Below are 22,432 nucleotides of genomic sequence, written 5' to 3' on the forward strand. Positions count from 1 at the left end.
AGTTTGCTAGCTGCCAGAATGCTATATACCAGAAACGGAATGGCTTCTAAAAGGGGGATTTAATAAGGTGTTAGTTTACGGTTCTAAGGCTGAGAAAATGTCCCAATTAAAACAAGTCTATAGAAATGTTCAATCTAAGCCATCCAGGAAGATTCCTTGGTTCAAGAAGGCCAATGAAGTTCAGGGTGTCTCTCTCAGGTGGAAGGGCAAATGGCGAACACAGTCAGAGTTTCTCTCTCACCTGCTTTATTGCATAAGTCCAACACAGGAATTGTAGAAAAAATTGTAGAAAAAAGAAATAAAATTTAAAAATATAAAAATCTCTATAAGCTGGAGAAACTCTTCTCAGCCTCTCAGTTTACTACTAATCTAATTTACAATTAGATTAATATCTGTTTTAGCAATTATTTTGCTTTCCAGGAATCATTTAAGACCAAAGGACAGTGTTAAGAAAATGCTAGATTCTCTAGATAGTATAAATCTGAGCAATTTCAGCCTATACTTGTAGTTTATATGGTAGAGAACACAAAAGTTGGTGAATACAGCCAATTCAGTCAATTCTGCTACTTCAGGTTACAGGATGACTACTAGCATCAAAAGATGGTCCTACTATCAGGAGATAGAAATAGGATAAGATATTGGGTAATTGGAACTGAAGAGATACAGATTGTGCAACAGGACTGAATGTAAAAACGCAGAAATGGACAGCACAATACTACCTAACTGGAATATAATTATGTTAAAACACTGAATGAAGCTGAATGTGAGAATGATAAAGGGAGGAGGGCTGGGGGCACAAATGAAATTAGAAAGAAAGATAGACGATAAAGATTGAGATGGTATAATGTAGGAATGCCTAGAGTGTATAATGATAGTGACTAAATGTACAAATTTTAAAAATGTTTTGCATGAGGAAGAACAAAGGAATGTCATTACTGCAGGGTACTGAAAATAGACGGTAATTAGTATTTTAAAACTTCAACTTATGTGTGAGACTAAAGCAAAAAAAAATGTGTATTTGGTACAAAATTTATATTTTGACTAGTGCATTTCCTAATATAATTTATGTAGATAGCTTAATTAACACCACAAGTACATGGAACCTTGAATAGGACATGAGATTTTGTTGGTTTGTCCAGTAATGCCCCAATAAATCCCAGAGTGATTTGAACAGTGAATAAAAAAGTATTTGCTAAGTCCCCTTCGGGGAATGGTGAGAAAGGGGGAAAATTCAACTTCCCTAAGTTGAATTCTTGATATTCTCACAAGCAGTGTGGATAACCAAAGCTATAGGCTGAGGCCCCAGTCTTGGGGTTTGTTCATATGAAACTTAACCCCACAAAGGATAAGTCAAGCCTACTTAAAATTAGGCCTAAGAGTCACCCCTAGGGAGAACCTCTTTCCTTGCTCAGATGTGGCCTCTCCAGCCAACACAACAAGCAAACTCACCACCCTCCTCCTGTCAACATGGGACATGACTCCCAGGGGTGTGGACCTTCCTGGCAACGTGGGACAGAAATCCTAGAGTGAGCTGAAACTCAGCATCAAGGGATTGAGAAAACCTTCTCGACCAAAAGGGGGAAGAGTGAAATGAGACAAAGTGTCAATGGCTGAGAGATTCCAAACAGAGTTGAGAGGTTATCCTGGAGGTTATTCTTACACATTAAGTAAATATCACCTTGTTATTCAAGATGTAATGGAGAGGCTGGAGGGAACTGCCTGAAAATGTAGAGCTGTGTTCTGGTAGCCATGTTTCTTGAAGATGATTGTATAATGAATCATCTTTCACAATGTGACTCTGATTGTGAAAACCTTGTCTGATGCTCCTTTTATCTACCTTGTCAACAGACAAGTAGAACATATGGAATAAAAATAAGTAATAGGGGGAACAAATGTTAAAATAAATTTAGTTTGAAATGCTAGTGATCGGTGAAAGGGAGGGGTAAGGGGTATGGTATGCATCAATTTTTTTTCTGTTTTCGTTTTATTTCTTTTTCTGAATAAGTGCAAATATTCCAAGAAATGATCATGATAATGAATATGCAACATGTGATGATATTGTGAATTACTGATGATATATATAGAACAGAATGATCAAAATAGGAATGTTTGTATTTGCTTGGTGTTTTTTGGTATTTAAAAAATTTTTTTAATTTTTTTTTAATTGAAAAAAAGATGGTCCTAGAACATTTTAACAAAGGGATTTTGAATGACTGGAACTGAAGAGGATGTTCTGTATAATAAAATAGCATAACTCCATAACCCAGGAAGAAAAGTAAGCACATACCCACTTTGATTATCCCAGAGAGAAAAATAACACATATGGAATACTTTGCATACTGCTGACCAGAAAAACATTCACTTTTCCATAGTTGGTTACTATAGTTACATGAGCCGTTTATAACATCATGGGGAAAACTAGGTCACAGTATTGAAGGAACTTGAATTATGCAATTATGTTTCCTAAAAGCAGGGGAAAGGTTTAAAATTTAGGGAGGAAAAATTTCTACTATATATTAAAAATTGAAATTTGGTCTAATTTTGCGGGTAAAACCGAAAAATTTGTCCAAAATTAATTCAATCTATACAAATGATGTAATGGTTAGATCTGAAAGTGTGATAAAAAGAGATGGATGCCAACATGTTCGTTCCTTGTAAATATCTCTTTATCTTAGTGGGCTCTCTTACCTTAAAATGTCTTTGCAGATAATTAGTAAACTTGGCAGTAACCTAACATGAATCTGGGAGTAGGCAAACCATGTGTAAACTGAAGCTTCTAACACTTACCCTAAGGGAAGCTCTGAGATAAGGGCTTGAATGCTTGTCAGATGCTACTGTTACATTGTTCAGTGATTTTCTTATTAATTTCACCAACTGGAATAGAGAAGTGATAGGGAAGGAATGTCTGAAAACCATGGTAGCATGGATTTCATCTTTATTCAAACTGTATGGTATTTTTTGTTTTGTTTTGATTTTTACTGATCACCTCACTTTATTCAGGAACCATACATGCTATATTAGAACCCTCCTACACAATGTTCAATAAATAGAGATTAGATGAAGAAAAGGAAGAAAAAAATGCACCCAAAGGTTGCATGATTTTAGGTGGTTGTTTTCGTCTCATAGTCACTATAGATTCATAGACTTTATAGCTGAAATTTCAAATCAATGATTTACCCAAAGGAAAGTAGAGGAGACAGCAGACTTTATCATAACCATCAGACATGTAGGAATGGGAAGAGGTTGAGGATCATATTGTAGATAACTTGTAGACTAGATTATTTTACAATGATATATATGGGGACCCAGAGAAATTAAGTAACTTGCCCAAGTTCACACAGCACTTTTCAATATAAGTGTATACCTAAAACTTTGAGTAGAACAAATACTAATCTTATTTTCTGGCTGGTAATCATGAAGAGGAGAAAAAATCCCATAGGAAAAAAATCAAGAACTTATAAAATGACTTTTCTGTGAAGTCTTGTAGCAAATTTTTAAAAAATTACTTCTGGTGGTTCAGTGGTCGGATGCTTGCCTTCCATGAGGGAGACCCGGGTTCGATTCCTGGACGATGCACCCAAAAATAAATAAATAAATAAAATTTTAAAATAAATCACTTCTAAAGGAAAATTATAGTTTTCTGAACCATAATGTTCAAAATAATCACAAAATCAAAACTGCTAGAAACCATGTTGTTTTCCAGGGCAAAGTCCTTATGGCTTCAGTTCTAGCTGAACCAAGCATGGTCTTTTAAAAATAAAACTAATGCTATTGGCCAGGTGCTTTTTGCTAAATCTTTTATTCCTTTTAAATGATGCTAATTGATTACTTAATGAAGTTTTATTAGAGATATTGTAACATTAATTGCTTCTGGCACAGTTAGTTTAATCCAGAATGTTGGTGAATATTGATTTATCTTTCATGGGTAAAAATTTTAAAATTACTTATCTAATTTATTCCCATAAATTGAGGTTCAGTACTGTGATTATTATACATGGAAACCTGTATATCTTGTTTTAGACAATATATGTATTTTTATGAAAACCTACATGTAAACTTTAAATGTATAAGCTCAGTAAAATAAAGGACCCAAATTTTGAAAATGAAAATATTCTTTTAATGAAAGTAATTTGACTGATTTTCTTTTTCTAGTTACCCTTAAAATTTGTTTTATTTTACTTGTTCATTGTTCTTCATTATCTAACTACGTTCTAGGTGTAATTTCTTCTGCCTGTTTTAACTGTGGTGTACATTTCAGATACTTTAGTGCTATATCCTCTAGTCTCAGAAATGACATCTTTAGGGAGAGGATGTTGAAGTAGTACCTGAAGTAACAGCAGAAATATTTTCTTCTGGTATCTGGCGAAAGTAAGTACTAAAATTAGAAAAATAAAAAGCAAACACAATAAGATGAAGGAAAAATAGGTAAATATTTTTACATAAAGTACTAGAAGCCAAAAAGCTTTAGATTATGGGGGAATAGAAGAATCAGCAAAAGGAATGATTATTTGAGCTCTTAATGGTAATGGTGCAATATTACAATTAAAATTAGAGGCAGTGATATGTAAATTTTATCTATGAAAAACTACTTGCAATCATTTTATGTCTAACAAAAAATACACTAGTAATTTTGGGACTAATTCTCTGTATTACAAATTAGCCCATCTAACCCAGTCGTTGAAAACGCCATTTCAAAAAAGCTTGGTGACTTCCTTGCATGATGTTGTCTTTAGGATATCCCTAAGTCTTTGTATTTAGTTAAAATGTCTATGGGAGAATATTGTTGATAGTAGTTGCCTCTGCTTTTGGGCCGGGGTCTGTGGGGTTGGAGGGAGACAATAGTTCTCACACATTCCATTTTTTGATACATATATTACTTGAACAAAATTTAATCTTATTTATATTAAATCTAAAAAAAGCAAAAATCTTTCTGTACTTTCTAGAATAACAAATCACATATATGTACTACCTACTAGGAAAGAGGCATATAAATAAATTATCATAGATTGAGATTTACTTCACTGTTAGAATTTTTCCGCTGTTATTTCTTTGTGGCACACCAGCAGTGTAATTACATATATATTATTGTACAAAGTTAAAACCAAAAAGCACCACAATTGGTGAATTGCTTTCAAAGACTTCCCACTTTAGGAATTCATCTAGGCCATTTGGGTTCAGAAATACATTTTTTGATGAAGGATTTTTAGCAGTTTAGAAGAGGTCCTATTGTGATGGTTAATGTCTTGTGTCAGTTTGGCTCGGTTATGGTGTTCATTTGTTTGGTCAAGTAATCACTGTCATGAGTGTTACTGTGAGGGTTTTCTGTAGAGGGATTTAAAGTATCTGTCAGTTGATTGTGTCTGTAGCTAATTAAATCTACAATCAACAAAGGAGATAGCCTTCAGTAGTCAGAGGAGCCTCCTCATCCAATTGAGGCCTTCAAGGGAGAACTGAAGATTTCAGGACTCAGAAGAAAAAATTTCTATCTCTGCTTCAGCCAGTCTGCTTCTCAGGAGGAATTCAACATCATCTTCATCACAGCTTCCAACTTGGAACACGCCTTAGGGAATTTGGACTTGCCAATCCCCACAGTCATGTGAGCCAATTCCTATAATAAATCTTTTTCTATTTTTGTATATATATCCTGTGGTTCTGTTTCTTTGGATAACCCTTACTAGTACATTCTATGCAGCCTTTTTCTCATTCAGTTTATAGCCCTCAACATATTAAAATCTTTCTTAATTTTTTTTCAGGATCTCTGTTGTGTTCTTTAACTTAAAGGTGAATATTTTTTCTCATTTTTATGAATCAGATGTTTAAACACCCATACATAGATTGATGTTAAATATATTAATGTCATCTGTAAGTTCTGCCTATGATCTCAAAAAGGACCTATGAAATATGACTACACAAAGAGGTCTTCCTGTAATCTGTTATTAAGCTTGTGCTCTTTTCTGTAGATATGAAATTTAACAGAACTCTAATGAGCAATCTGAAACTAGCAGTTGAGAAAGGAAAAAGATGTGGCTTAGGAAGCAACTCTTATTATTTCTGTTGCTATTTCTGTTGAACTCAAATAAATTAATTCCATCTCACTGGAAAATTCTTTTTAATTTCTTTCCCTAGAAAATAATGACCTGAGTCATTACAGTACCTCATCATATGAGATCTTATTCAGAAAATTATTCTTCAGTGTGTGATGTGTTGCTTTCCAGGAAAAGATGAGAATGATAACTGTACTGTAATGAATAATGGCCTGGGGAAGAGGGAAGGAAACAAAAGATAGGAGCAATTAGCAAGAAAATGAGATCATATGGAAAGAAGGAAATGGATTCAGGAAATTTTTAGGAGATAATATCAACTTAGGTTTTGGGACTGATTGTATTTAGGGGATGGAGAAGAGATGTCATCTAAGTTTTTGGCTTAGACTTCAGTATATTATAGCAAGGCTATGTGAAATATAACATCCAGGAGGCAAAACATGTTTGTAGTGAAAGTTTAAATCATACAGAATCATAAACTCTGTAATTTTAACATATTTGGGCTCTGTCCATTTTATGCCTCCTCTTCTGCAGAATATAAACTACTGCTTCCTATATGTAACCTACTTGTTTGTAAAGAACAGCCGGTTAGAAATTGTAATATGTTGGAAAAAGCAGAGAGACTAGAAAAAATGCCAGAACTTAATTATCTTTGTATTATTCCTGTTTGTAAGCCAGGAATTAGTAATCAGTGACAGCAAGGATATACAGAGCATGTGAGGAAAGAGTTAACATAGCAGGTCAGGTTGCCTAAGCCACACACTTGCATGTTCCCATGAGAAATAAGACTGACCCATAGCCAAATTCTGGGAATATGGTCCTTGGAGTGTTCTTTCTGTTAGTAATGATGATTTTGTTATATACACCTACACCGATAGACTACATCACTGGCTTGTCAGGTTGCTTTGCACAAACATCAAGATTGATGATGTGCCCTGGTTTCATTGTTGGGTTCCTGAGTTTCATTTATAATGGCTGAATGCATAGCAGTAAATGCTTATGTGAACAGTCCCCCATAAAGGGCTTAGATCCTAAGATTCAAGTGGACTTTGACGGGCAGAGACATTCCACATATACCTATAATTTGCAGTTAGAGAGAGAACGCTCCTAAGTGCTGGATGGAAGCCTGTGGTGAACTTCTTTGGACTCTGCCAATGTCTGTCTTTTTATTTGCTGCTATTGCTTTTAATTTGCTATGATAAATCTTAGCCATCAGTCTTGTGAGTCCTGGCAAATCTCCAAGAGAAGCAACCATATACGGAAGTACTAAAGAAATTTAAAACTCAATCCATCTATCTGAATCTTGATAGGATTTACTGAAAAAAAAATAGTCGATACTTGTAAGTATCTGCTGTGTCTGAATTTAACTAATCAAAGCTGTCCACGTCCAGGAGACATTTATAGTCTCTGTAGAAATATACAACACATACTGGGGAACTGCTTACAAGAGTAAGTATAAAAACAAATTAGCAACAAATGAGGAAAGGAAGCAGAATTAAGAAGATTGAACTTGATAAGGGTCAATAAGAGTTTATGGAAGATGGTATGTATTTAAGAAGAGATACAGGACCAATTAAATACTAGCTTTGGGTTTTTCTTCCCATATGTACGTTGGCAGTATGTATAAAATACAAGACAAAAAAACACATTTTTTTTTTCTGAATTTCATCCGATATATTCTGAATCCAGCTCAAGTTTGACTAAATCACTTGTATGGAATCAAAATTTGTACTAAACTGGGCAGGTCTCTGCAGCTGGCTGCTGAGGTAACTGCCTGGGTCAGGCCACTGGAGCCGCTGCAGTCACCACCTCTCAAGATGCTGCAACCACGGCCCCACAGAAGAGCCAGTGCTGTAAGCCACACTGTCTCCCTTATCCCCTGCTGTCCCCAAGGAGAACAGGAAAGCAAGTGAGAGAGCCAGGAAGTCAAGGAGCCCACCTGCTACCACACAGGAAGAGAGGCGGAGCCCTTGGCCTGCTGAAAGGCAAATAAAAAAGAATATGGCTAAAATGGAGAAACTGGAGGCAGTGTTAAACGTGATCCAGAGGTGCCAAGCATCAAGTAATTGGATGGCCTGTAGAGATGGGAGTCAACTCTTTTTTCCAGCAGATCTAAGAAATGACCTTAGTAACATCCCTCTTTTCTAGTATAAGATTTGGTTCTTAATTTGTTTTCTGTAGGTTATATCTTAAATATTTTGCTCATAACCTTGACTCAGCAGCATATGTTTCAGCTTTTTAAAAATATATTTTGATTGCTCTACTCCTGCATGCTGGACATCAATTCTCCAGGGACTATTTTAGCAGTGAGCTGGTATGTGCCTGTGTTATACCTACGTATTTAAAACCTTTCTCCATGAATCAGTTTACCACAGCCTTAATAGGTCTGTTGGTGGTGTGTACTCTTTGCTTCTGTGACAAAACAAGGTTTGACTCTACCACTCACATGCTTCCTCTGCTAGCAAGACTCTGCCTTGTTCTTTGGAGACTATTGTTATCATCAACAAATTTGCTATGGTTTTTACTGCATTAGATGCTCTTTTCTTGGATCTAGTCTTTTAGTACCTTATAAACTTGCTAAGTCTGCATACAGAGCATTGGTTCAAGTAGTAGAGGCATGGCCTTCTAGTCTTGGAAATGGTCCTGCTGAATCAACTGGTAGTCCCTGTTCTTTTCCTGGTTTTTGGATGTGTCTTGTTTTCTCTTCAGGTTTATTCCTATTCAGTACTGGAGATAAGCCTGCATCTCGTGAGAGGCTTCTTTTTCTTTTTCTGTCAGGTATGTTGCAGCATTCATTATTCCCTTTTGGGTTTGGACTTTGTGGTTTCTTTTGTTGCCTTGAGTGTTCTGGCATTGCAAGTTTTATTTGCATGAATGATCTGCCATGAATCAAGGCATGACAGAAGTAACACTGTTAATCCTAGGAGTGCAGATTGGTCAAAAAGAACTACACGTTATTTTCCAAGCATTCTTGCTCAATTATCCTTTTCATTGTGGTAGCTTCTGTCCTATAGTCTGTTAAATACTACAGATCCTACTGCTTTGGCACTGGAGCATCTAAGGATAAGGGTATTTTAAGACAATTCTGTGTTGTAAGCCTTCGTCTGTTTTTACTGATATTCCTTGCTTATATGGCTTATATGATTTGCCAATTTTTCTACATGGATTTTGGTTTCTTATTATCTCCAGTGGCATCCTCACCTCTTTTCAGATTCTAGGAACGCTTTTTATTTATTCTTATTTATGGTTGAGAAATTCAGAAAAGAGCCAGTGTTAAAAATGGGCGATATTTACTTTGTGAATGGCACTTAACACCTGTCGGAGTTTCTTGTGGCCTTCTGTGTGTGTCCTCTGGAGTCCATAGGACCAATTTGGGGAATGGACAGTGATGGGCTCAATGGTTATCTTCATCCATTCCTACTGTAATCTGTGGCTTTGGGCCCATCTGGGATTGAAAGTTTTCTTCCCCGCAGGGATGCTGTGAATAAAATTAAATCATTACGCATTATTCTGAAAAAATAGCTTGAGAAACAATTAAATTTGTGCCATCTGTTATCAGGACATGAAATCTTTTCTGATCACACCTTATATTCATTTCTTCCATGCAGGCTATCTTGAGAAATGGCTATATGTTCAAGTGACCTACCTTCTATGCCTCTGTCACCTTTAAAACTCCTTGCAATTTCCAAGATTGGAAACTGAGTCAGTTCCACACCTGATGCTAGAGCTGAGCATAACATTGTGCATTTGGGGGTAGGTATTAAACCCCCAAATCAAGAAATCCTAGAGGAACTAGGATACAAGAAAGTCCTAGTGACAGTAATAAATACATTGCCAAAAGATCAGATAGCCAGGAAGGGACTTGTGATACCAGGGAATATCCTTGCAATGCAAAACATGAAGCATGTTCTGTTGAGTTCAGCCTACAAGAAAAGAAGCAGGAATAACACTGATATTCTGGGTGACACATTAGCTCAGAAACTGACATTCCAAGGATCTAACCCAGGAAGTACTCAATGATGACTACCTGCTCTCATCCCCCTTGACATTTGGGAGAAATTTTGCAATGTATGGTAATCAAAATGTATTTATATATTCTGTGCTGATATTTTGTAGAGGTTTGCCAAGAAAGTTCAACCTCAATCTCAGAAACTGCTCTTGATTGTAAGGGATAAATAAAATCAGATTTGTGTGTTTGGGACTGAGGAAAGTAGAATAAAGAGCATAAGGACTGCATGGGAAGAAGCAGTCAGAAGTGGAACAGACATTTCACTTTTTTGGGACAGGATCATTTTTATTACAAAGTATGAGTAGTTAACAGCCCTCTCCTCCCTCCCCTTTTCTCTCAGTTAATTGGATCTCATTCAGGTGATTATTGAGTTTTGTACAACACTGAAGGGAAATCAAAGATATAAAAGCCTTGATTGTGTACAAAGATTGAAGCAGACTTATACTTCATTTGTGCTTTAGGGGAGGGGAGGGTGGGCACTTGGGCCTTGTGTATGCATTCATGTAATTTAAAGTTCATGAATTTTATGTAGTCTTCAATATTTTGTTGTATATGAAACTTGTTAATGTGCTGTGTTATGGTCGGGTTCATGTGTCAGCTTAGCCAGGTGGTGCCTGTTTGTCTGGTAGGGCAAATGCTTCCCTGTCTGCTAGTATGAGGACATTTCATAGAATTAAATCATGATCACTTTGGCTGCATCCACAGCTAATTGCATTTGTATTTAGCCAAGGGGAGTGTCTTCTGCAATGAATGATGTTTAATCTAATCTCTGAAAGCTTTTAAGGAGAATTCAGAAGAGACAGTCTCTTCTTGCTTTGGCAGCAAGCCTCTCCTTTGGAGTTCATCCAGACCTTTCATTGGAGTCGTCAGTTTCACAGCCTGCCCTACGGATTTTGGACTATAAGTTTCTCAAAAGTTATGCAACACACTTTTATAAATTTTATATCTATGGATATTTCTGCTGATTCTGTTTCTCTAGAGAACCCCTAGCTAATACAGCTTGGTGCTGAGAGTGAGGTGGTTCTTAAGAAACAGAATCTTAAAAATGGGTTTTTGTGATTGGCTTTCTACTCTGACTAGACTCAAAAGCACTAAGGACTCTGATTCCTGTAATCAAAATGATACTGCCAGTCCATTGGGGTGAGTTGGCAAAAGAGATAGTCAAAATATCACCATTCGATTCTTGTAAAGCTTCACTCATATGAAGCCAGGCTCGGGGGGATAATGTTTTTGACACCTTTACGGAGTTTTGTGGAAGTAGGAGGTATGGAGATGTTGGCTGGTTGTTGTTAAATACACTGCATAAATTAATGAGTGAAAGGGATTTTCTTAAGGCTTCAAATGAGAAGTTCATGTGCCGTCTGACAAATGTAAACCTTTCTGTGAGTGTCCTGAAGGAAAACCTTATTTCGTGTAGATGTAGACTTGAGATCTCTGAAAATCAGACTCAGAATCTTATTGTTAGAGGAGCAACTTTACAACATAAACTGGAATCTGAATCTTCAAGGTGTCTGCCATGAGGGTGTTGATTGGAAAAGAATGAACCCTGAAAAATGGGATGCTGACATATGGATTGAAAGTGATATTGGTGGAGAGGTTGAAACTCTAGGTCATGCTGAGTCTTCTCTAGATAACTCTGTAATAGTCTGCCCTGATGACATAGCCACCCCACCTCCAGCCTGCCCTGCGGAGTTGGCCACCCAACCTCCACCTGAACGGATTAGCCTTAGAGTGATTAATCCTGTTTAACCAGATGAAACTGCAAATGAATGCCCTGAAGCAAATGGCTTGGAAGATACTTCTAATTCCTTTCATGACCCACCCCCCCCCCTCATTTCTTCCAGACCTATAACTAAAGTCCCAAAAGGCCCCTAAAAGTGAGGTACAAAGTATCACCCATGAGGAGGTAAGTTATACTCCAAAAGAACAGTGTGAGTCTTACAATTTATATAGACAAATCAGGAGAATATGTGTGGCAATGGATTTTAAGGGTGTGGGATAATGGTGGGAGAAATATAAAGCTGGATCAGGCTGAATTTATTTTTTGGGCCCACTAACAGATTCTTTATTCAATGTTAAGAGTTCGAGGGGTTAGAAAAGGAATTAAGAGTTTGTTTTGATGGTTGGCTGAAATATGGATCAAAAGGTGGCTGGGATTACCTGAGGTTGAATGCCAAAACTACCCTGGTATAATGTAGATGAGGGGATCCAGAGGCTTAAAGAAATTGGAATGTTAGAGTGGATTTATCATGAGCAGACTTTGTGCTCTTATACCCCAGGAATGTCTGGAGGATGCACCTTTTACCAGAACTATGAAAAATAAATTTGTGAGACTAGCACCATCATCCCTGAAGAGCTCTGTAGTTACACTTCTCTGTCGGTCAGATATTACTGTGAGAACTGCTGTCACTGAACTGGTATGCTTAAACACAATGGGGATGACTGGATCCCGAGTTGGCAGAAGCCAGGTGGCAGCACTTAATCACCAAAGACAAGGTGGAGGTGGCTATCATAAAAGACAGCAGACACAAAGCAGGAATCAAATGTCTGACTCACAGAGATTTATGGCATTGGCTAGTAGATCATGGGGTACTTAAAAGTACAATAGATGGGTAGTCTACTAAATTCTTGTTTGAGCTGTATAAACAAAAGAGTTCTAGGTCAAATGAACAGAAGTCTAATTTAAATTACAAAAACACAGAGTCATGGCCCCTTAATCAATTTCCAGACTTGAGACAGTTTAGAGACCCAGAGCCGTGAATGAGGGGGAGGCCAGGTCCCTTTGGGGAAGGACCCTGTTACTCTGCCACAAATTTATACTGTTAATCTTCCTCCAAGCCTTCCCTAAGGAGACCAACAGGGTAACTGTGCATTGGAGAAAAGGAAATGATCAGATATTTCAGGGATTATTATACACTGGTTCAGAAGTGACATTATTTCCAGGGGACCCAAAATGTCACTCTGGTCCACCAGTCAGAGTGGGGGCTTATGGAGGTCAGGTGATCGATAGAGTTTTAGCTCAGTTCTGTCTCACAGTGGGTCCAGTGGGCCTCCAGACCCATTCTGTTGTTATTTCCCCAGTTCCAAAATGTATAATTGAAATAGACATCCTTAGAAACTGGTAGAATCCCCAGTTCGCTCTCTCACTCATGGAGTAAGGGCTATTATGGTAGGAAGGGCTAAGTGGAAGCCACTAGAACTGCCCCTACCTAGCAAAATAGTAAATCAGAAGCAATGCCGGATTCCTAGAGGGATTTCAGAGATTACTCCCACTGTTAAGGACTTGAAGGATGCAGAGGTGGTGTATTAGTTAGGGTTCTCTAGAGAAACAGAATCAACAGGGAACACTTGCAAATATAAAATTTATGAAAGTGTCTCACGTGACCGTAGAAACGCAGAGTCCAAAATCCACAGGGCAGGCTCCGAAGCCGATGACTCCAATGGATGGCCTGGATGAACTCCACAGGAGAGGCTCACCAGCCCAAGCAGGAATGCAACCTGTCTCCTCTGAGTCCTCCTTAAAAGGCTTCCCATGATTGGATTTAGCATCACTAATTGCAGAAGACACTCCCCTTTGGCTGATTACAAATGGAATCAGCTGTGGATGTAGCTGACGTGATCATGACCTAATCCTATGAAATGTCCTCATTGCAACAGACAGGCCAGCGCTTGCCCAATCAGATGAACAGGTACCATAACTTGGCCAAGTTGACACCTGTCCCTAACCATGACAGGTGGTGATTCTCACAACATCCTCATTCAACTCTCCTGTTTGGCTGGTGCAGAAAACAGATGGGTCTTGGAGAATGACAGTGGATTATCATAAATTCAACCAGGTGGTAACTCCAATTGCAGCTGCTGTTCCAGATGTGGTATCATTGCTTGAGCAAATCAATACGTCCCCTGGTACCTAGTATGCAGCTGTTGATCTGGCAAATGCTTTATTCTCAATAGGGACCACCAGAAACAGTTTGTTTTCAGCTGGCAAGGTCAGTGATATACTTTCACTATCCTGCACTCTCCAGCCCTATGTCATAGTCTTGTCTGCAGGGACCTTGATCGTTTCTCCCTCCCACAAGACATCACACTGGTCCATTACGTTGATATCATGTTGATTTGACCTAGTGAGCAAGAAGTAGCAACTACTCTAGACTTATTGGCAAGGCATTTGCATGTCAGAGGATGGAAGATAAATCCAAGAAAAATACAGGGGCCTACCACCTTAGTAAAATTTCTAGGTGTCCAGTGGTATGGGGCATGTCAAGATATCCCTTCTAAGGTGAAGGATAAGTTGCTGCATTTGGCCCCTCCTATGACCAAAAAAGAAGCACAATGCCTAGTTGGTCTCTTTGGATTTTGGCAACAATATATTCCTCATTTGGGTGTGCTACTCTGGCCAATTTATCAAGTGACCAGAAAAGCTGCTAATTTTGAGTGGGATCTGAACAAGAGCAAGCTCTACAACAGGTCCAGGCTGCAGTACAAGCTGCTCTGCTACTTGGACCATATGATCCTGTGGATCCAATGGTGCTGGAAGTGTCAGTGGCAAATAGAGACACTTTATGGAGCCGTTGGGAGGCCTCTATAGGAGAATCGCAGTGCAGACCCTTAGGATTTTGGAGCAAATCCTTACCATCTGCTGCAGATAACTATTCTCATTTTGAGAAACAGCTTTTAGCCTGCTACTGGGCCTTAGTAGAGACTAAACGCTTAACCATGAACCACCAAGTTACCATGAGACCTGTCATGAGCTGGGTATTGTCTGACCCACCAAGCCATAATGTTGGGCATGCACAGCAGCACGCCATCATAAAATGGAAATGGTATATATGAGATAGGGCCAGAGCAGGTCCTGGAGGCACAAATAAGTTACATGAGGAAGTGGCCCAAATGCCCATGGTCTCCACTCCTGCCACATTACATTCTCTTTCCCAGACCAGAGCTATGGCCTCTTGGGAAGTTCCTTACCGTGAATTGACTGAGGAAGAGAAAACACGGGCCTGATTTACAGATGGTTCGGCACGATATGCAGGTACCACCCAAAAGTGGACAGCTGCAGCAACTACAACCCCTTTCTGGGGAGTCCTTGAAGGACAGTGGTGAGGGAAAATCCTCCCAGTGGGCAGAACTTTGAGCAGTGCACCTGGTTGTTCATTTTGCTTGGAAGGAAAACTGGCCAGAGGTGCGTTTGTATACTGACTCATGGGCTGTTGCTAATGGTTTGACTGTATGGTCAGGGACTTGGAAAGACCATAATTGGAAAATTGATGACATACCTCTGGGGAAGAGGTATGTGGATAGACCTTTCTGAGTGGGCTAAAACCATGAAGATATTTGTGTCCCATGTGAATGCACACCAGAGGTTGACTTTAGCAGAGGAAGGTTTTAATAATCAAGTGGATAAGATGACCCGTTCTGTGGATACCAGTCAGTCTCTTTCCCCAGTAACTCCTGTCATTGCCCAATGGACTCATGAACAAAGTAGTTGTGGTGGTAGGGATGGAGGTTATACCTGGGCTCAGCAACATGAACTTCCACTCACCAAGACTGACCTGGCTACAGCCACTGCTGAGTGCCTAATCTGCCAGCAGCAGAGACCCACACTTAGCCTCTGATATGGTACCATTCCCTGAGATGACCAGCTGGCTACACGGTGGCAGGTTGATTACATTGGACCACTCCCTTCATGGAAGGGGTAGTGATTTGTTCTAACTGCGATAGATACATACTCTGGATATGGGTTTCCTTTCCCTGCATGCAATGCTTCTGCCAAAACTACCATTCATGGGTTTACAGAATTCTTTATTCATCATCATGGTATTCCACACAGCATTGCTTCTGATCAAGGAACACACTTCACAGCAAATGAAGTGCTGGAATGGGCACATGCTCATGGAATTCTCTGGTCTTACCATGTTCCCAATCATTGAGAATCAGCTTGATTGATAGAATGGTGGAATGGCCTTTTGAAACTCAATTATGGTGCCAATTAGGTGGCAATACCTTGCAAAGTTGGGGTAATGCTCTCCAGGGAGCTGTATATGCTCTGAATCAGCATCCACTGTATGGTGCTGTTTCTCCCATAACCAGGATCCATGAGTCCAGGAACCAAGAGGTAGAAATGAGAGTGGCACCACTCACTATTACCCCTAGTGATCCACTAGGAAAATTTTTGCTTCTTGTCTCTGCAATGTTGAGCTCTGCTGATCTACAGGTTTTAGTTCCAGAAGGGGGAGTGCTTCCACCAGGAGAAACAACAATGATTCCATTGAACTGGAGTCTAAAGCTGCCACCTGGTCATTTTGAGCTGCTCATGCCCCTGGCTCAGCAAGCCAAGAAGAGGATTACTTTACTGGCTGGGGTGATTGACCCGGACTATCAGGAGGAAATAGGACTGCAGCTACACAGTGGAGGTAAAGAAGAGTTTTCCTGGAATACAGGAGATCCCCTAGGGCATCTTTTAGTACTACCATGCCCTATGATTAAAATCAATGGAAAACTGCAACAACCCAATCCAGGCAGACTACCAATGGCTCTGAAATTTCAGGAATGAAGGTTTGGGTCACCCCATCAGGCAAAGAACCACAGCCAGCTGAAGTGCTTGCTGAGGGTAAAGGGAACATGGAATGGGTAGCAGAAGAAGTTAGTGATCAAGATGAACTATGACCACGTGATCAGTTACAGAAATGAGGACTGTAATACTTTTTTGTTCATGTTGTAGTATTTAAGTTGTAAGATATCAAGTTTAAGAATGAATATTACCCAAGGATGTGCACCCTATTCTTGGGATATTTAATGCATTTCCAGTTGTACGTGGACAATTGAGTATTATTAGGTGAGGGGGGAAAATGTATTTTTTATTGTTTTCTATTTAGAGATCAAGTATGGTTAAAGGTGGTGTGTATAACTTCCAAGTTAACGAGGTTGGACTGTCATGGTCAGATTCATATGTCAACTTGGCCATGTGGTGCTTGTTTTTCTGGTTGGGCAAATGCTAGTCTGTCTATTACCATGAGGACATTTCATAGAATTAAATCATGATCACGTCAGCTGCATCCATAGCTGATTGCATTTGTAGTCAGCTAAGGGGAGTGTGTTCTGCAATGAGTGGTATTTAATCACTGGAAGCTTTTAAGGAAGATTCAGAAGAGACAGTATTTTTTTTCCTGGTTCAGCAGCGAGCCTCTCCTGTGGCATTTATCCAGACCAGAGTCATTTCCTTCACAGCCTGCCCTAAGAATTTTGGACTCTGTGTTCCTCAAAAGTTACGTGAGACACTGTTCTAGTTTGCTAGCTGCCAGAATGCAATATAACAGAAAAAGAATGGCTTTTAAAAAGGGGAATTTAATAAGTTGCTAGTTTGCAGTTCTAAAGCGAGAATATGTCCCAGTTAAACAAGTCTATAGAAATGTCCAATCTAAGGCATCCAGGGAAAGATACCTTGGTTCAAGAAGGCCGATGAAGTTCAGGTTTTCTCTCTCCTCTGGAAATGCATGTGGTTAACATGGTGTCATCTGCTACCTTTCTCTCCTGACTTCCTGTTTCATGAAGCTCCCCCAGAGGCATTTTTCTTCTTCATCTCCAAAGGTCGCTGACTGACTCTCTGCTTCTCATGGCTACATTGGTCTGCTCTCTCAGAATCTCCTCCTTTCTCCAAAATGTTTCCTGTCTTATAGGATTTGACTAAAGTAATCAAACCTACCTAGAATGGGTGGAGACATGTCTCCACCTAATCAGGTTTAATAGCCACACTGATTGAGTCACATGTCTATGGAGATAAAGTAATTAAAGTCTCCAACATACAGTACTGAATAGGGATTAGAAAAATAGCTGCCTTTATAAAATGGGATTAGGATTAAAACATGACTTTTCTAGGGTACATAAATCTTTTCAAACCAGCATAGACATTTTTCAAAATTTTATACCTACGGATATTTCCTGCTGATTCTGTTTCTCTAGAGAACTCTAGCTAATACAAGCTGTGGAATTTATTGGGTGTGTGAAGTAAACTAAAACTCTAACAAACAATTTGGGGTCCATTTTAGTGTGGGAGACTAAAGTGGAAAGGGCTTTAAGGCATTTAGAAAGACTGCTTATGCATTAAATAGATATCACCTGTTTAGTTAAGGTGTAATGGAGAGGCTGGAGGGAACAGCCTGAAAATGTGGAGCTGTGCTCCGGTGGCCATGTTTTTTGAAGATAATTGTATGATGATATGGCTGTTGCAGTGTGACTGTGTGGTTATGAGAGCCTTGTGTCTGATACTCCTTTTGTCTACCTTATCGATGGACAAGTAAAACATATGGATTAAAAATAAAAAATAAATAAATACTAGGGGGAACAAAAGTTAGGTATACTTCTCAATCCTGTGTAACGTTTAATTCTTGCAACTGAATCAAACCCATTGTTATATTATGGCAATATTTACACTTTTGAAATGAGTATATTTGATCATAGTCTTTGCAGTTCCCACTTTTAAAGCTGTTAATAAACTTGGCACCTTTTCTTTGATAAGAAGGTGTCATATTTAAACTTTTCCATTCATCATGGCTACAGGTAGGACCAGGGAGGGGGTAATATAATTTTTATAGGAATTTTGATTAGAAAAGAAACTAGCCTTTTATTTATACAATAGGATTGGCTCAAAAAGTATTTTTCAGACTTGGTATTTTTAATAGCCAATTTGGATGTAGACTGACAGATATAGCTGAATGTTTCAATACATTTAAATTTGCAGATAAAAAAACATTTATAAGTGTTTTACATAAGATGAAATATAAGTACTTTATGAAACTATTTTGACCCTTCCAGTTATGAATTTCAGCTGTGGTTTGGTATTCTTATGTATTAATTATTTCAAAGGCTCCATACCAATTCCGTAAATCATATCTAATAATTTTTTCAGTTACTTAGTTACTAAAACTTCTCTTACCCAAAAATTAAGAATGAACTTGGAAGGTTTTGCTTCTTCTGATGGCCAAGCAGCTCTTTTTGAATCTACCCTCCCACAAATAACAACTATAAGTTCTGGACAAAATATTTTTAAAAAACTACAAAAAGACATTGTAGAGCAAACAAAATGAGACAAATACTGGAGGGAGGTCACCACTTGGAAGAAATAAATGCCACTTTGAGTTTCCTATTGTCATGGCTTTGAGCCTAAAGGGAGGTCCCAGTCAGCACTATGTTGGGTGACTAAAACCTAGGTAGAAACTACCAACTTACTGGATAGAAGAGCAAGAGGATGGTGTTTGGAGTAACCACAGCAATGGAAAATGGGGGAGAAATTCAAGAAAGGAGAGAACCACAGAGCGGGAACCTTAAAATCTATATAAAAACTGCCCAAATTTTTGTCTAACCCCTAAATTCCACATGTGCAGGGCAGACTCCAAGCAGTTAATTATTTTAGTGCTAAACTGAATTGGAGTTTGGGTTCAGCCAGCTAGTTGCCTGCTTAAAGAAACATTAACACTTTTCAGAGGAACTTAACAGAATCAAGTAACTGTACAGTATATAATTCAGTGAATCAATGATAAGTCTAAAATTATTTGTCCTGTGAAGAAATAGGAAAATGTGGCCCAAAAGTCAATCAGTGGAGACTGGCTCCAAAATGAACCTGATGTCTGAGATAGAGGCAACAATTTTAAAGCAGCTATTATGACTGCTCAAGAATTTAAAGGAAAATATACTTTTAATGAATGAAAAGATAAGAAATCTCAGAAGCAAATAAAGAAAGCATAACAAAGAACAAAAAGAACAGAAAATTAGAATAGCTGAAGTAAAAATTTCACTGGACAGCCTTAAGAGCAGAATGGAAATAATACTTGAAAGTTTGTGAACTTAAAGGTAGATCAATAGAAATCATCCAATCTGAAGATTAGAGAGGGGAAAAAACTCAAAAATAAAACAATAATGAACAAAACCTCAGGGTCCTATGGGATCATACAAAAGTTCATATGTATATGATTCCTGAAGAAAAAGAATAGGGCAAAAATATACATGTACTTGAAGAAATAATGGCTGAATTTACCCAAATTTTGGTGAAAAACATAAATTATCAGATTCAACAAGTTCAGTGAAGACCAAGCAGGATAAATTAATGAAAAGCATATCTAGGTGCAACAGGTTAAAGTTGAAAGCCAAAAGTAAAGAGAAAAATTTGAAAGTAGCCAGGGGAAAAAATGAATTTTTTTGAGGAAAACAAAGATTTGAAATACCATTGACTTATCAGAATCAAATGAAATGACATGTTTAAAGTGATGAAAGAAAAAAGTGTCAACCCAGATTTCTCTACCTGTGGAACTATTCTTCAAGATGAGATGAAATGAAAATATCCTTCGGGAATGTAGGCAAATAAAGGCATCTTCACTTAAAAAAATATAAAGAATTTGTCATCAGCAGACATATACTATGAGAAATGCTAAAGGAAGTTCTTTTGGCATTAAAGAAATAATACCAGATTGAAAGTTGGAATGTTCAGGAAGGAATGAAGAACATCAGAAAGATAAATATGTGGGTACATAAAAAAGACTTTTTTCACTCATAATTTACTAAAATAGATGGCCGATTAAAGGGAAAATTATAACATTCTATAATGGGACTTATGTAGAGTAGTACATATAAAAATTATAGCATAAAGGAATAGGTGGGGTGCAAAGTTTTGCATTTTATGTGAGCAGTACAATATTAACGTTAAAAATACTGTGGAAAGTTAAAGGATGTATATTGTAAGCCCTAGGGCAACCACTACAAAAAATAGCACAGAGGTTTTGCTAAAGTTAATACATTAAAATGGAATTCTGAAAATTATTCAGTTACTTCAAAAGAAGATAAGAATGGAGTAAGGGGTAACTATGGTGTATACATACAATGAACTACTGTGCTGCCACTGTAAGAAGGAATGAAGTTGTGAGGCGTGCAACTAAATGAATGAACCTTAAGAACTGTTTGTTGAATGAAATGTCAGGAACAAAAAGACAAATATTATCATGCCTCAATTATATGGACTAATTATAACATTAAAACTCACTGAACTAAAGTGAAAAGCATGGGTTATCAGGTTGGGGCTTATTGTAAGCAGTCCTAGATTGTAAATTACAGCAGTCACATATATTCAGGAGGTGTGATTGTTCATTCTAAATTCTGAGATACTGAGCTGTTTGTATATAAACTGGTCTTTCCCAGAAACTTTGGGTATTTATGTGATACTTGAGACTCAGAGTCAGAGCTCAGAAACTATGAAAGTCAGCAGTACCCCATACAGGAATGGTTTAAAAAGTTGAAAAAGTGATCAGGCATCGAGTAGAGATATGAATGAAGCTAATCTGGATAGAACTAAGGTCTATCAGAAGACTGGGTAAAGGTTGATATCATCCATATCTTAAAACTTCAACTTCTGTGTGAGACTAAGAGAGATGTTTATTTGGTGCAGAATTTATATTTTGGGTAGTGCATTTCCTAATTTAACTTGTATGGTCAATTTAGTTGAACACCATAAGTACAGGAGATCTTGAGTAGGGCATGAGATTTTGTTGGTTTATCTAGGTTAGTGTGATACCCCAATAAATCTCAGAGTGATTTGGACAGTGAATTAATAAGTATTTGCAGGTTCCCCTTAGGGGAATGGGGAGAAATGGGGAAAGATTCAACTTTCCCTATTTGGAGAATTTCTGATACTCTTGTGCAAGCAGTGGAGACAGCCAAATCAATAGGCCGAGCCCCTAAACTTGGGGTTTACCCCTAAGAAACTTATTCTTGCAAAGGATAGTCTAAGCCTACTTAAAATTAGGTCTAAGAGTCACCCCCGTAGAACTCTTTTGTTGCTCAGATGTGGCCTCCCTCTCTCAGCTTACATGGCAAGGGAACCCACAGCCCTCCCCCTCCTATGGGGCACATGACTCCCAAGGGTGTGAATCTCCCTGGCAACGTGGGGCAGAAATCCCAGGATGAGTTGGCATCCAGCATCAAGGGATTGAGAAAACCTTCTTGATCAAAAGGGGGATGAGAGAAGTAAGAAAAGATAAAGTGTCAATGACTGAGAGATTTCAGAGTCAAGAGATTATCCTGGATGTTATTCTTATGCATTATATAGATATCCCTTTTCAGTTTATGGTGTATTTGAGTGGCTAAAGGGAAGTGCCTGAAACTATAGAGCTATGCTCCAGTAACCTTGTTTCTGAAAGATGATTGTATGAAAATATTTTTGGTATTTTTGTTTGTTTTTTTCAGGATTTTAAAAAACATTTTATTATAGAAAACATCAAATAAATACAAAGCTGGAGCAAGCCATGTGGCACCTGCCACATCCCTCACCAAACCCTGGTTTGGGCTGGTCATTTTCCTGCCTGGCCCCCCTTCCCTCCCCCTCATCATTTTGAAGAAA

General features: G+C 38.3%; 1 protein-coding gene and 1 pseudogene across 1 annotated transcript in view; both read left to right on the forward strand.

Moving 5' to 3' along the window:
- Positions 1 to 22,432, forward strand: part of LOC143669889 (uncharacterized) — a 69,609-nt gene that overhangs the window by 3,752 nt on the left and 43,425 nt on the right. The window lies entirely within an intron of this gene.
- Positions 7,825 to 10,398, forward strand: LOC143669715 (RING finger protein 145 pseudogene; annotated as a pseudogene).

Source organism: Tamandua tetradactyla, chromosome 26 (genome assembly GCF_023851605.1).
Source record: "Tamandua tetradactyla isolate mTamTet1 chromosome 26, mTamTet1.pri, whole genome shotgun sequence".
NCBI classification, from domain to species: domain Eukaryota; kingdom Metazoa; phylum Chordata; class Mammalia; order Pilosa; family Myrmecophagidae; genus Tamandua; species Tamandua tetradactyla.